Genomic DNA, 12,830 nt, shown 5'->3' with positions numbered 1-12,830 from the left:
GTACATCACTCCTCAGCCCCTGTATAGTCTCTATCTGCAGTACATCACTCCTCAGCCCCTGTATACAGTCTCCATCTGCAGTACATCACTTCTCAGTCCCTGTATACAGTCTCCATCTGAAGTAAATCACTCCTCAGCCCCTCTACGCAGTCTCCATCTGCAGTACATCACTCCTCAGCCCCTGTATACAGTCTCCATCTGCAGTACATCACTCCTCAGCCCCTGTATGCAGTCTCCATCTGCAGTACATCACTCCTCAGCCCCTGTATGCAGTCTCCATCTGCAGTACATCACTCCTCAGCCCCAGTATGCAGTCTCCATCTGCATTACATCACTCCTCAGCCCTTGTATGCAGTCTCCATCTGCAGTACATCACTCCTCAGCCCCTGTATGCAGTCTCCATCTGCAGTACATCACTCCTCAGCCCCTGTATGCAGTCTCCATCTGCAGTACATCACTCCTCAGCCCATGTATACAGTCTCCATCTGCAGTACATCACTCCTCAGCCCCTGTATGCAGTCTCCATCTGCATTACATCACTCCTCAGCCCCTGTATGCAGTCTCCATCTGCAGTACATCACTCCTCAGCCCCTGTATGCAGTCTCCATCTGCAGTACATCACTCCTCAGCCCCTGTATGCAGTCTCCATCTGCATTACATCACTCCTCAGCCCCTGTATGCAGTCTCCATCTGCAGTACATCACTCCTCAGCCCCTGTATGCAGTCTCCATCTGCAGTACATCACTCCTCAGCCCATGTATACAGTCTCCATCTGCAGTACATCACTCCTCAGCCCCTGTATGCAGTCTCCATCTGCAGTACATCATTCCTCAGCCTCTGTATACAGTCTCCATCTGCATTACATCACTCCTCAGCCCCTGTATGCAGTCTCCATCTGCAGTACATCACTCCTCAGCCCCTGTATACAGTCTCCATCTGCAGTACATCACTCCTCAGCCTCTGTATACAGCCTCCATCTGCATTACATCACTCCTCAGCCCCTGTATACAGCCTCCATCTGCAGTACATCACTCCTCAGCCCCTCTACGCAGTCTCCATCTGCAGTACATCACTACGCAGCCCCTGTATGCAGTCTCCATCTGCAGTACATCACTCCTCAGCCCCTGAATACAGTCTCCATCTGCAGTACATCACTCCTCAGCCCCTGTATACAGCCTTCATCTGCAGTACATCACTCCTCAGCCCCTGTATACAGCCTCCATCTGCATTACATCACTCCTCAGCCCCTGTACACAGCCTTCATCTGCATTACATCACTACTCAGCCCCTGTATACAGCCTTCATCTGCAGTACATCACTCCTCAGCCCCTGAATACAGTCTCCATCTGCAGTACATCACTCCTCAGCCCCTGTATACAGTCTCCATCTGCAGTACATCACTCCTCAGCCCCTGTATACAGCCTTCATCTGCAGTAAATCACTCCTCAGCCCCTGTATACAGTCTCCATCTGCATGACATCACTCCTCAGCCCCTGTATACAGTCTCCATCTGCATTACATCACTCCTCAGCCCCTGTATACAGCCTTCATCTGCATTACATCACTACTCAGTCCCTGTACGCAGTCTCCATCTGCAGTACATCACTCCTCAGCCCCTGTGTCACGGTGCCCGGGTATCTATGCTGCAGGGGAAGCTGCACATAGCAGCTGAGCAAAACGCCAAGTTACTATCCTGAACCCACGGGCCCTTTGACAAGAAACAGGTGTACAGGTAATGAACAGGACCTTAGACCATGTGACAGAGTGGGGGGAGGAAAGGGGGCGGAGCCAGACGCCGGGGAAACAGAGAAGGGACAAGCACTAAAGAATTATCAAACAAGCAGAAGTCATAGCCAGGAGATTACGAGGTACCAGAACGGAGAGACAGGGGATCGTCAGAAGCAAAGCCAGAGTTCAGTAGCCAGGTACACAAACAGTGTAAAGCACGGAAAGCAAGATAACGCTATGCAAGCCAGGAACACACTCCAGACAGACACAGAATCTACAGCTGACAGATAAACCAGGTTAGGAGCAAGTATAAATACCCCTCCCATTTTGGAAAAGAGGCTAGCAAAATTAACCCTGACAGGACATTAACCATGTCCTGACCATGACACCCTGTATGCAGTCTCCATCTGCAGTACATCACTCCTCAGCCCCTGTATGCAGTCTCCATCTGCAGTACATCACTCCTCAGCCTCTGTATACAGCCTCCATCTGCAGTACATCACTCCTCAGCCCCTGTATACAGTCTCCATCTGCAGTACATCACTCCTCAGCCCCTGTTTGCGGTCTCCATATGCAATACATCACTCCTCAGCCCCTGTATGTAGTCTCCATCTGCAGTACATCACTTCTCAGCCCCTGAATAGTCTCCATCTGCATTACATCACTCCTCAGCCCCTGTATACAGCCTCCATCTACAGTACATCACTCCTCGGCCCCTGTATACAGTCTCCATCTGCATTACATCACTCCTCAGCCCCTGTACGCAGTCTCCATCTGCAGTACATCACTCCTCAGCCCCTGTATGCAGTCTCCATCTGCAGTACATCACTCCTCAGCCCCTGTATATGCAGCGCCCCAGAGATCTGGTCGTTGCAGTAACGTCGCTCTGCCACTAAAGGGAGTGATGGTACGTCTGATGGCACTAAAGGAGTTCTACTGACCAGGTATCACCAAGCACACACTACACTTCACACTCCGGCCACTAGGGGGAGCAAAAGGCTTATTTACTGGGCCACTTCTCACATTGGTAAAACTAGGGGTCGGACAGGAAGTTAGGCAGAACGAGACCTGGGAGAGCTCCAGGGAGGACCTGTCAGAACTGGGAAATCTGGCAGGTACCTAGCGAAAGGACAGATTGTTACGGAACCACACCTGCACTACCTTGCGGCGGTATTCTAAGAAAGAGACAAGGAAGGAAGGATATTGTGGAACAGGGAGAAACGAGATCAGCATAAAGGAGATCCAGTAGGAGTCGTGCCCCGAGAAGGGCAACATCTTACTGAGGCGCATAGTCGGTGGCCGGATCACCGAAGAAGTAACAGTCTCCACGCATTACTTCAAACAGCGGCAGGACAGTTAATTACAGGTTGGCTGTCTATCATACGACACCTAAGAAGGACATAGGAGCGACACTAGGGTTCCAGAATAACTCCAGGCCTACCTGTCATAAAGGTGCGTCCTAGCCATAACATATCTGGGGGACGGAGAAGAGAAAGATCTAGAACGAACGAGAACAGAAGTTGTGAGGACTATCCTGAATGCTCAGCAGGGAAGCACTACAACACACAGGCGCTAGTGGGTAGACACTGATTTCCGCCTGCAAAGGGAACTCTGGATGTGCCTTCGGACCGGCCGGTCTCAGAAAGCCCTGTTGAAAGTGCCCTGGATTGAGGATCCTGAAACCTTCAGTAAAAGGTAAAGAAACTGAACCCTGTGTCCTCGTTATTCCTCGCACTACGCCCCATCACTCTTTATTGGACGCCCCTTAGCAGGGTCGCGGACCGGGTCTAGCCACCGTGACAGCCTCAGAACCGAACCAGAGAAGCCCGGTACCGAAACGCGTGGCCCTGTGTCTGGGGGTGCTCCAACTTGGCGTCACGAACAGGATTCTACTTAAGCCTGAAGAATCAGGTCATGTGTGCCTTGGAACTGTGATTGAACTGTGACTTATTGCAAAGACTGTGTACCGCTATTTGCCGTCAAAAATCCGCCATTGCCGCGCCGTGTGGCGCGCGAAGGGAGAAGCCATAGCTTCGTGGGTGGAGTCGGCTGGAAAAGCGCGGTGAGGCGCCGACCCCGGAAGGAGAACCCCAACCCTGACCGATTAGCAAGGAGGAGGAACGGCCATGTCGGACTCCGGAGGAGCGGAGGTGGCGGCCACAGCTGCAGACTCGGGAGCACTTCCGGATTCCGCGGTAAGCGCAGCCACAAACCCGGTATCACCGCTAGAGGCCGCGGGGCTTACCGCTCCCACCAACCAGCCAGATAGTGCCGCCGCTACAGCAGCCATAATGCCCTTCTCTATGCCGTACCTACCAGGGGCCGCCTGGCTCCCGCGATACTTTGGAGAAGCTCATACGTTAATTGACTTTAAAGAAGGGATTTGTAGCCTGCTCGAGTTTTATCCCCTGACGGAGCCTCAGAAGGTTCATATGATAATCGGCCAACTCTTTGGAGCGGCACTGAGGGAAGTAAAGTCCTGACCCGCTGCGGACAAGAAAACTGCGCAACAAGTATTTGCCAAGCTTAAAACCACCTTTGACACCCGCACCGCTACGGAAATTAAATTGACGTTCTATGGGTGCAAGCAGCGGCCGCAGGATAGCTTACGGGACTATGCCCTTAATCTGCAGGAGGCGCTGCGGGCCATCAAGCAAAGTGACCCAAACAGCATGCAAGATGAAGATAAACTCCTGAAAGAGCGGTTCATCGAAGGGCTCCTGGGCAGTAACCAAAGGACCCAGCTACACTTCTTGGCCATGCAGAATCCAGATCTGACTTTCGCGCAATTCAAAGATAAAGCTATCCAGGCGCTACCGGAGCGGCAGCCCAGTCGTGCCACACTTCCCAGGCGGCAAGCCCTCACATACCACCAGGAGGTGGCGCCGGACGCACCTGTCTCCGCCGAGGCCGATGCCCAGATCCTGGACGACGACTCCCCTGCAGGACTGCGCCTCCAGGTACAGGAACTGACCAGGAGCGTTGCTGCCCTAGCCCGGACCGTCCAGTCCCTACAGGAGGCCCCCAAGGAGAAGATCCAGCTGGCTTCCAGACCGGAGGATGTCCCCTGGCAACGACCAAGGAGGGTTCCATCGACCAGAGGCAGAGACGACGATCGTTTTCATCAGGATGGACAACCTATCTGCCGCCGCTGCCATCAGGTGGGACATCTTGCAAGGTACTGTCAGTTAAACGAGCAACCCCTGGGGCCAAGGGCCAACCCCCAGGAGTAGAACGCCCAGGCCCGAAAAATTGGAGAAACAAATACGTCGGGGGGCGTCCTGTTCTCCCCATTGTGATCGACGGTATCCCCATGAACGCTTTGCTGGACACCGGTTCCCAGGTGACAACTATGCCCTACATTCTTTATAGGCGTTATTGGGAGGACACTGACATCACCCGTGCCCCTGATGATGATTTCACCATAATAGCTAGCAATGGTCAGCCACTGCCGCAAGTGGGATATAAAGAGGTCACTATTAAGGTGGGGCGGGTAGAATTGGAGGCCCAAGGAATTGTCATTGTTGATATTGACCGGCGTGAACGTAACCCCATGATGACCATCGGTACTAATGTCATAGAAAATTGTCTTGCAGAAGTTATTGTTTTGTTGCAGCAAGTAGCAGAGACAGCTGGTCACAGTGAACAACGTGCCTTTCAGAAAGAAATCAGAGCCCTAATGCGGAGACAGCAAGTGGAGCTGACTGGTGGTGAAATTGGCCGGGTCACAGTGAGTGATTCGAACCCCATTGCAATACCCCCAGGAGTGAAATGTTAATATGGTGTCGGGCAGCCATAGGTCTCGGGGGTAAAGACTATGAGGCCCTGGTAGAACCTGTGTATTCGGAGAATAGGCCTACCCTCCTGACAGCCAGAGGGGTGGTTGATGTCCGCAAGGGAAGGGTGCCGGTACGTGTCCTTAACTGCGGGGAGGAGGAAGTCCACCTAACTAAATATGTCACACTTGCCAAGCTGTTTACTGTTAATAATAGTGTGATACAGGCACCCGGGCCCTTGGCTCCGTCCAAGTCGGCGGAGGACAACGGCTCTGCAGAGCAATCAAAAGATTGGTGCCAAGAATTACATGTGGGCACTGATGCTACTCCATCTCACCAGATACAGGGGGCCTACAGGGTGGTTCACGAGTATGAGCGGGTATTCAGCAAACACCCCCTTGATTTCGGGCGGGTAAAAGGGATTCAACATCACATCCCCACAGGAGATCACCCGCCCGTAAAAGAAAGATACCGTCCTGTATGTACCCCCAGCTCATTATCAGTGTGCCAAGGACATGTTGCGAGAGATGAAGGAGGCTGGGGTAGTGAGAGACAGCTGTAGCCCCTGGGCAGCTCCATTAGTCCTCGTTAGAAAGAAAGATGGCACCATGAGGATGTGTGTGGATTATAGGCAATTAAACCGCATTACACATAAGGACGCATACCCCCTGCCTAGGATAGAGGAGTCCTTGGCCGCGTTAAAGTCTGCTAATTACTTCTCTACTTTAGATCTCACCAGTTGGTATTGGCAGGTTCCCATGGCAGAAGCGGACAAAGAAAAGACAGCCTTCACGACGCCGATGGGTCTCTGCGAGTTCAACTACATGCCCTTCGGATTGTGCAACGCCCCGGGGACGTTCCAGAGGATGATGGAGTGCTGTTTGGGACACAAGAACTTTGAGACCGTGCTGCTGTATCTGGACGATGTCATTGTCTTCCCTAAGACCTATGAAGACCATCTGAAGCACCTGGCCGAGGTCTTTGAAGCGCTATCCAACTTTGGCCTAAAGGTGAAACCGTCCAAATGCCATCTGCTCAAACCCAAAGTACAGTACCTGGGCTATGTGGTGAGTGCCGAAGGAGTGGCCCCAGACCCCGACAAGGTCACGGTGATCAGGGACTGGCTGCAGCCCAGTAACATTCATGAGGTCCGGCAGTTCCTCGGGCTGGTGGGTTACTACCGGAGGTTTATCAAGGACTTCACCAAGAAGGCCGCACCGTTGCAAGACCTGTTGGTGGGCCAGCCCAATAAACCCAAGGGTAAGAATACCCCATTGGATTGGAACGACGGATGGAAGGATCGTTCACTTGCTTAAAATCGGCATTAACGGGGGAGGAAGTACTAGCCTACCCGGAATACGACCAACCATTTGTATTGTACACGGACGCCAGCAACGTGGGGCTGGGAGCGGTCCTGTCCCAGGTCCAGAAGGGCAAGGAACGAGTGATCGCTTATGCCAGCAGGAAGCTTCGCCCCACTGAAAGGAACCCAGACAACTACAGTTCCTTTAAGCTGGAGTTCCTCGCAGTCGTTTGGGCCGTGACGGAGAAGTTCAAGCACTATCTGGCCTCAGCTATATTCACCATCTTCACGGATAATAATCCACTTACGCACTTGGACACAGCGAAACTCGGTGCCTTGGAGCAGCGGTGGATGGCCCGGTTGTCTAATTACGACTTCACCATCAAGTACCGGGCGGGGCACAAGAATGCGAATGCCGATGCACTGTCCCGAATGCCTCACCTACCCGAAACGGAGGAAGACCTAGAAGCATTTGAAGAGGTGGAGCTGCCTGCTTTCCATCGTCCCAAGGCAACTCAGTGTTCCCATCAGGTGGAGAACAGGCGCAGAAACAACCAGGGCGCCCCGTTGAATTCCCTGCCTCACCACGGGTGGACAGAGAACCAGGATGGTGACCCTGCGGTCTGTCGGGTGAAGGAGCTCCTGACGCAGGCAGGTTTGCATCCTGGCCCGGATGATCCACCGGAGACATTACAGTTGTGGAAGGAGAGGGGCAAACTGTTTCTTCACGATGGCAAGCTGTGCAGAAGGAACATCGACCCTCGCATCCATGAATTAGTGTGGCAGATTGTGGTCCCCAGACAAGATGTGCCCATGGTCCTGGAAGTGTACCACGATGGGGAAGGACACTTCGGATGGAGGAAGCTGGAGAGGCTACTACGTGGGAGGTTCTACTGGGTCGGCATGAAGAAGGCCATCGAGAAGTGGTGTCGAGAGTGTGGCCCCTGTAGCCTATGCCGGAAGGATCGTGACAGCCAACGGGCTCCCTTGCAGCCCATCATCACCAAACAGCCGCTCGAGTTGGTCGCGCTGGATCACGTAAAGCTAACACCTAGCCGGTCAGGGTATATCTACGCTCTCACCATTGTGGACCACTATTCCAGATTCCTGGTAGTCGTACCAGTCAAAGATCTGACAGCTAGGACAGCTACCAAAACCTTCCAGCAGTACTTCTGTCGACCCCATGGGTACCCAGAGAAGGTGTTGACCGATCAAGGGCCGGCATTTGAGGCGGAGGTGTTCCAGGAGTTCTGCAATTTGTACGGGTGTAAGAAGATCAAAACCACGCCGTACCATCCTCTGACCAACGGCATGTGTGAGAAGATGAACCAAGTGGTGATCGACTTACTGAAAACCTTACCTGTAGAGGAGCGGAACTTGTGGCCTACAAAGTTACCAGACTTGGTGGACATGTACAACCACATCCCGGTGAATTCCACCAACTGCACCCCAGCGTACCTGATGCGAGGAAGATCTAGCAAGTTACCCGTCGATCTGGACATGGGGGTTCTGACCCCCGAAGATATATCACCAGATGCAGATTGGGATACCGAGAGGCAGCAGACGTACCGCAAAGTACAGGAATGTGTGGAAAAGAGTCTCGCTCAGGCCAGACAGAAGCAAGAGAGGGACTACAACCAGCATGCTCCCGCGGCTCCATTGGCACCTGGTGAGCAAGTACTCAAAAGAAAGAGAAGACTACACAAGCTTGATGATCAATGGGAAGCGGAACCGTATACCATTCTCCCCTCCGACTTCGACAATACAAAGGTCTGTCTCATCAGGAAGGACGGAGGAGAGACCTCAGCGGCCATATCCAGAGACCGCCTGAAAATATGCCCGGGTAAGCTGAAAGATGGGGAAACAGGTCCCAGGATTTCTCCGCCTGTGGAAGTAGAGAAGATGATACACACTGTTCTTGGCGATTCTCCCCAGTCCTGGACTCAAATAAATCAGGCCATTGTGGTACCTGTCCTAACGTTCCGTCAACCGAGACCGCCAGAACTAAATGTGGTGCCAGAGCAGCTGGACCCACCAGCGCAGCCGACCCCACCAGAAGATGCGATGCCAACTGTCGAACCAGCGGGTCCTCCCTCTGTCATCGGTGAATCTGCCATGCCCACCACTAATAGTGGTAGCGCTGAGGACGCAAGTATGCCAGTGCTGCGCAGAATCACTAGAAGTGTAGCTAGAAGACAGTGCACTACACTAGCGATAGCAAGCATAGCGGGTCCTGTCAGGCCAGTAGCAATCCCTGCGCTGCGGAGGTCCACGCGTAGCATCAAGAATCAGACGCCACTTCGTTATAGACCTTGGCGATATTAACGATCGTTGTTATTTGGTTGAAAATGCTTGTGTAAATATTTGTGTTATAGGTTAAAAATGGACAATGGTGTGATGGACAGTGAATCACTCCAAAACTTTCACAGGGGCCCCTTTGTTTACCCGGGGTCCCTGCTATTCTATGGTTACACCTACAGAACTGGGAGTCATGGACTGTGCATGACCAATCTTTTGCAACGTTCAAGCGTCCTTACCTTCCATAACGGAATGCACTGTTATGTTTATTTGTTCATAGTATATATATAAGAATTTTTGTGTGTTTTCTATTAACATGTATTGTTGTTCTTCTTTTCCCAGTCCGGGAGTACTGGATTTAACCGGGACGGGGGGGGGGAGTGCAGCGCCCCAGAGATCTGGTCGTTGCAGTAACGTCGCTCTGCCACTAAGGGGAGTGATGGTACGTCTGATGGCACTAAAGGAGTTCTACTGACCAGGTATCACCAAGCACACACTACACTTCACACTCCGGCCACTAGGGGGAGCAAAAGGCTTATTTACTGGGCCACTTCTCACATTGGTAAAACTAGGGGTCGGACAGGAAGTTAGGCAGAACAAGACCTGGGAGAGCTCCAGGGAGGACCTGTCAGAACTGGAAAATCTGGCAGGTACCTAGCGAAAGGACAGATTGTTACGGAACCGCGCCTGCACTACCTTGCGGCGGTATTCTAAGAAAGAGACAAGGAAGGAAGGATATTGTGGAACAGTGAGAAACGAGATCAGCATAAAGGAGATCCAGTAGGAGTCGTGCCCCGAGAAGGGCAACATCTTACTGAGGCGCATAGTCGGTGGCCGGATCACCGAAGAAGTAACAGTCTCCACGCATTACTTCAAACAGCGGCAGGACAGTTAATTACAGGTTGGCTGTCTACCATATGACACCTAAGAAGGACATAGGAGGCAACCGTGGGAGAGGGGCGACACTAGGGTTTCAGAATAACTCCAGGCCTACCTGTCATAAAGGTGCGTCCTAGCCATAACATATCTGGGGGACGGAGAAGAGAAAGATCTAGAACGAATGAGAACAGAAGTTGTGAGGACTATCCTGAATGCTCAGCAGGGAAGCACTACAACACACAGGCGCTAGTGGGTAGACACTGATTTCCGCCTGCAAAGGGAACTCTGGATGTGTCTTCGGACCGGCCGGTCTCAGAAAGCCCTGTTGAAAGTGCCCTGGATTGAGGATCCTGAAACCTTCAGTAAAAGGTAAAGAAACTGAACCCTGTGTCCTCGTTATTCCTCGCACTACGCCCCATCACTCTTTATTGGACGCCCCTTAGCAGGGTCGCGGACCGGGTCTAGCCACCGTGACAGCCTCAGAACCGAACCAGAGAGGTTCGGTACAGAAACGCGTGGCCCTGTGTCTGGGGGCGCTCCATATACAGCGTCCATCTGCAGTACATCACTCCTCAGCCCCATTAGGCAATCTCCATCTGCAGTACATCACTCCTCAGCCCCTGTATACAGTCTCCATCTGCATTACATCACTCCTCAACCCCTGTATGCAGTCTACATCTGCAGTACATCACTCCTCAGCCCCTGTATGCAGTCTCCATCTGCATTACATCACTCCTCAGCCCCTGTATGCAGTCTCCATCTGCATTACATCACTCCTCAGCCCCTGTATACAGCCTCCATCTGCAGTAAGTCACTCCTCAGCCCCTGTATACAACCTCCATCTGCAGTACATCACTCCTCATCCCCTGTATGCAGTCTCCATCTGCAGTACATCACTCCTCAGCCCCTGTATACAACCTCCATCTGCAGTACATCACTCCTCAGCCCCTGAATACAGTCTCCATCTGCATTACATCACTCCTCAGCCCCTGTATACAGTCTCCATCTGCAGTACATCACTCCTCAGCCCCTGTATACAGTCTCCATCTGCATTACATCACTCCTCAGCCCCTGTATACAGTCTCCATCTGCAGTACATCACTCCTCAGCCCCTGTATACAGTCTCCATCTGCATTACATCACTCCTCAGCCCCTGTATACAGTCTCCATCTGCAGTACATCACTCCTCAGCCCCTGTATACAGTCTCCATCTGCATTACATCACTCCTCAGCCCCTGTATACAGTCTCCATCTGCATTACATCACTCCTCAGCCCCTGTATACAGTCTCCATCTGCATTACATCACTCCTCAGCCCCTGTATACAGTCTCCATCTGCAGTACATCACTCCTCAGCCCCTGTATACAGTCTCCATCTGCAGTACATCACTCCTCAGCCCCTGTATACAGTCTCCATCTGCAGTACATCACTCCTCAGCCCCTGTATACAGTCTCCATCTGCATTACATCACTCCTCAGCCCCTGTATACAGCCTCCATCTGCAGTACATCACTCCTCAGCCCCTGTATACAGTCTCCATCTGCATTACATCACTCTTCAGCCCCTGTATACAGTCTCCATCTGCAGTACATCACTCCTCAGCCCCTGTATACAGCCTTCATCTGCAGTACATCACTCCTCAGCCCCTGTATACAGCCTCCATCTGCAGTACATCACTCCTCAGCCCCTGTATACAGTCTCCATCTGTAGTACATCACTTCTCAGCTCCTGTATACAGTCTCCATCTGCAGTACATCACTCCTCAGCCCCTGTACGCAGTCTCCATCTGCAGTACATCACTCCTCAGCCCCTGTATACAGTCTCCATCTGTAGTACATCACTCCTCAGCCCCTGTATACAGTCTCCACCTGCAGTACATCACTCCTCAGCCCCTGTATACAGTCTCCACCTGCAGTACATCACTCCTCAGCCCCTGTATACAGTCTCCATCTGTAGTACATCACTCCTCAGCCCCTGTATACAGTCTCCACCTGCAGTACATCACTCCTCAGCCCCTGTATACAGTCTCCACCTGCAGTACATCACTCCTCAGCCCCTGTATACAGTCTCCACCTGCAGTACATCACTCCTCAGCCCCTGTATACAGTCTCCACCTGCATTACATCACTCCTCAGCCCCTGTATACAGTCTCCATCTGTAGTACATCACTCCTCAGCCCCTGTATACAGTCTCCACCTGCAGTACATCACTCCTCAGCCCCTGTATACAGCCTCCATCTGCAGTAAATCACTCCTCAGCCCGATATACTATATGCAGTCTCATCTGCATTTATCTGCATTACTTCGTATCTCTCAATCCCGCGCTTCTCTCTGGTGAGTAGGAAGAGGCATGTCTTCAGACACGTACAGCGTGATGATAAATGCAAACTTATTTCCCATCCTGGGTGGTGTCAAATTTAGAGGTACAGCACTGCAGAGGCACATGACAGCCAGGCAGTCATAACAAATTGCTATCCTAGTAACTTTTGAGGGCTGCCAAGCCAGCAGGGGCCTCAGTAACGCTTTACCTTACTTTAGGTCAACTGATTTGGCATCACAATCTGTAAGATGCTAGGTACAGCATGACTGAGGCACTCAGCAGCTAGTGAGCCTTAAATAGTCACTAGGGGACCAGCCCGGGAGGAGGGGGACATCTTCACCTCTGCCCTCTGACAGCTCTGTCTGTAGTTTTATGATGGCTGGAGACAACAACTGGCAGCATCTATGTATCACTGTTAAGTACATACTGGGAGTTGTAGTTTCATGTGATGCCAATGTATATTGTGGGGGCTGACAGCAGTTGATCGCTGTATTAAACTTCATGCTATATTCATTTACTGATCTTGGT

General features: G+C 52.1%; 1 protein-coding gene across 2 annotated transcripts in view; it reads right to left on the bottom strand.

Annotated features, from left to right (window-relative positions):
• The window catches only part of GTF2IRD1 (GTF2I repeat domain containing 1), a 201,802-nt gene that overhangs the window by 43,392 nt on the left and 145,580 nt on the right, over positions 1 to 12,830 (bottom strand). The window lies entirely within an intron of this gene.

Source organism: Ranitomeya imitator, chromosome 3 (assembly GCF_032444005.1).
Source record: "Ranitomeya imitator isolate aRanImi1 chromosome 3, aRanImi1.pri, whole genome shotgun sequence".
NCBI lineage: Eukaryota > Metazoa > Chordata > Amphibia > Anura > Dendrobatidae > Ranitomeya > Ranitomeya imitator.
This window is presented reverse-complemented; position numbering and strand designations above follow the sequence as displayed.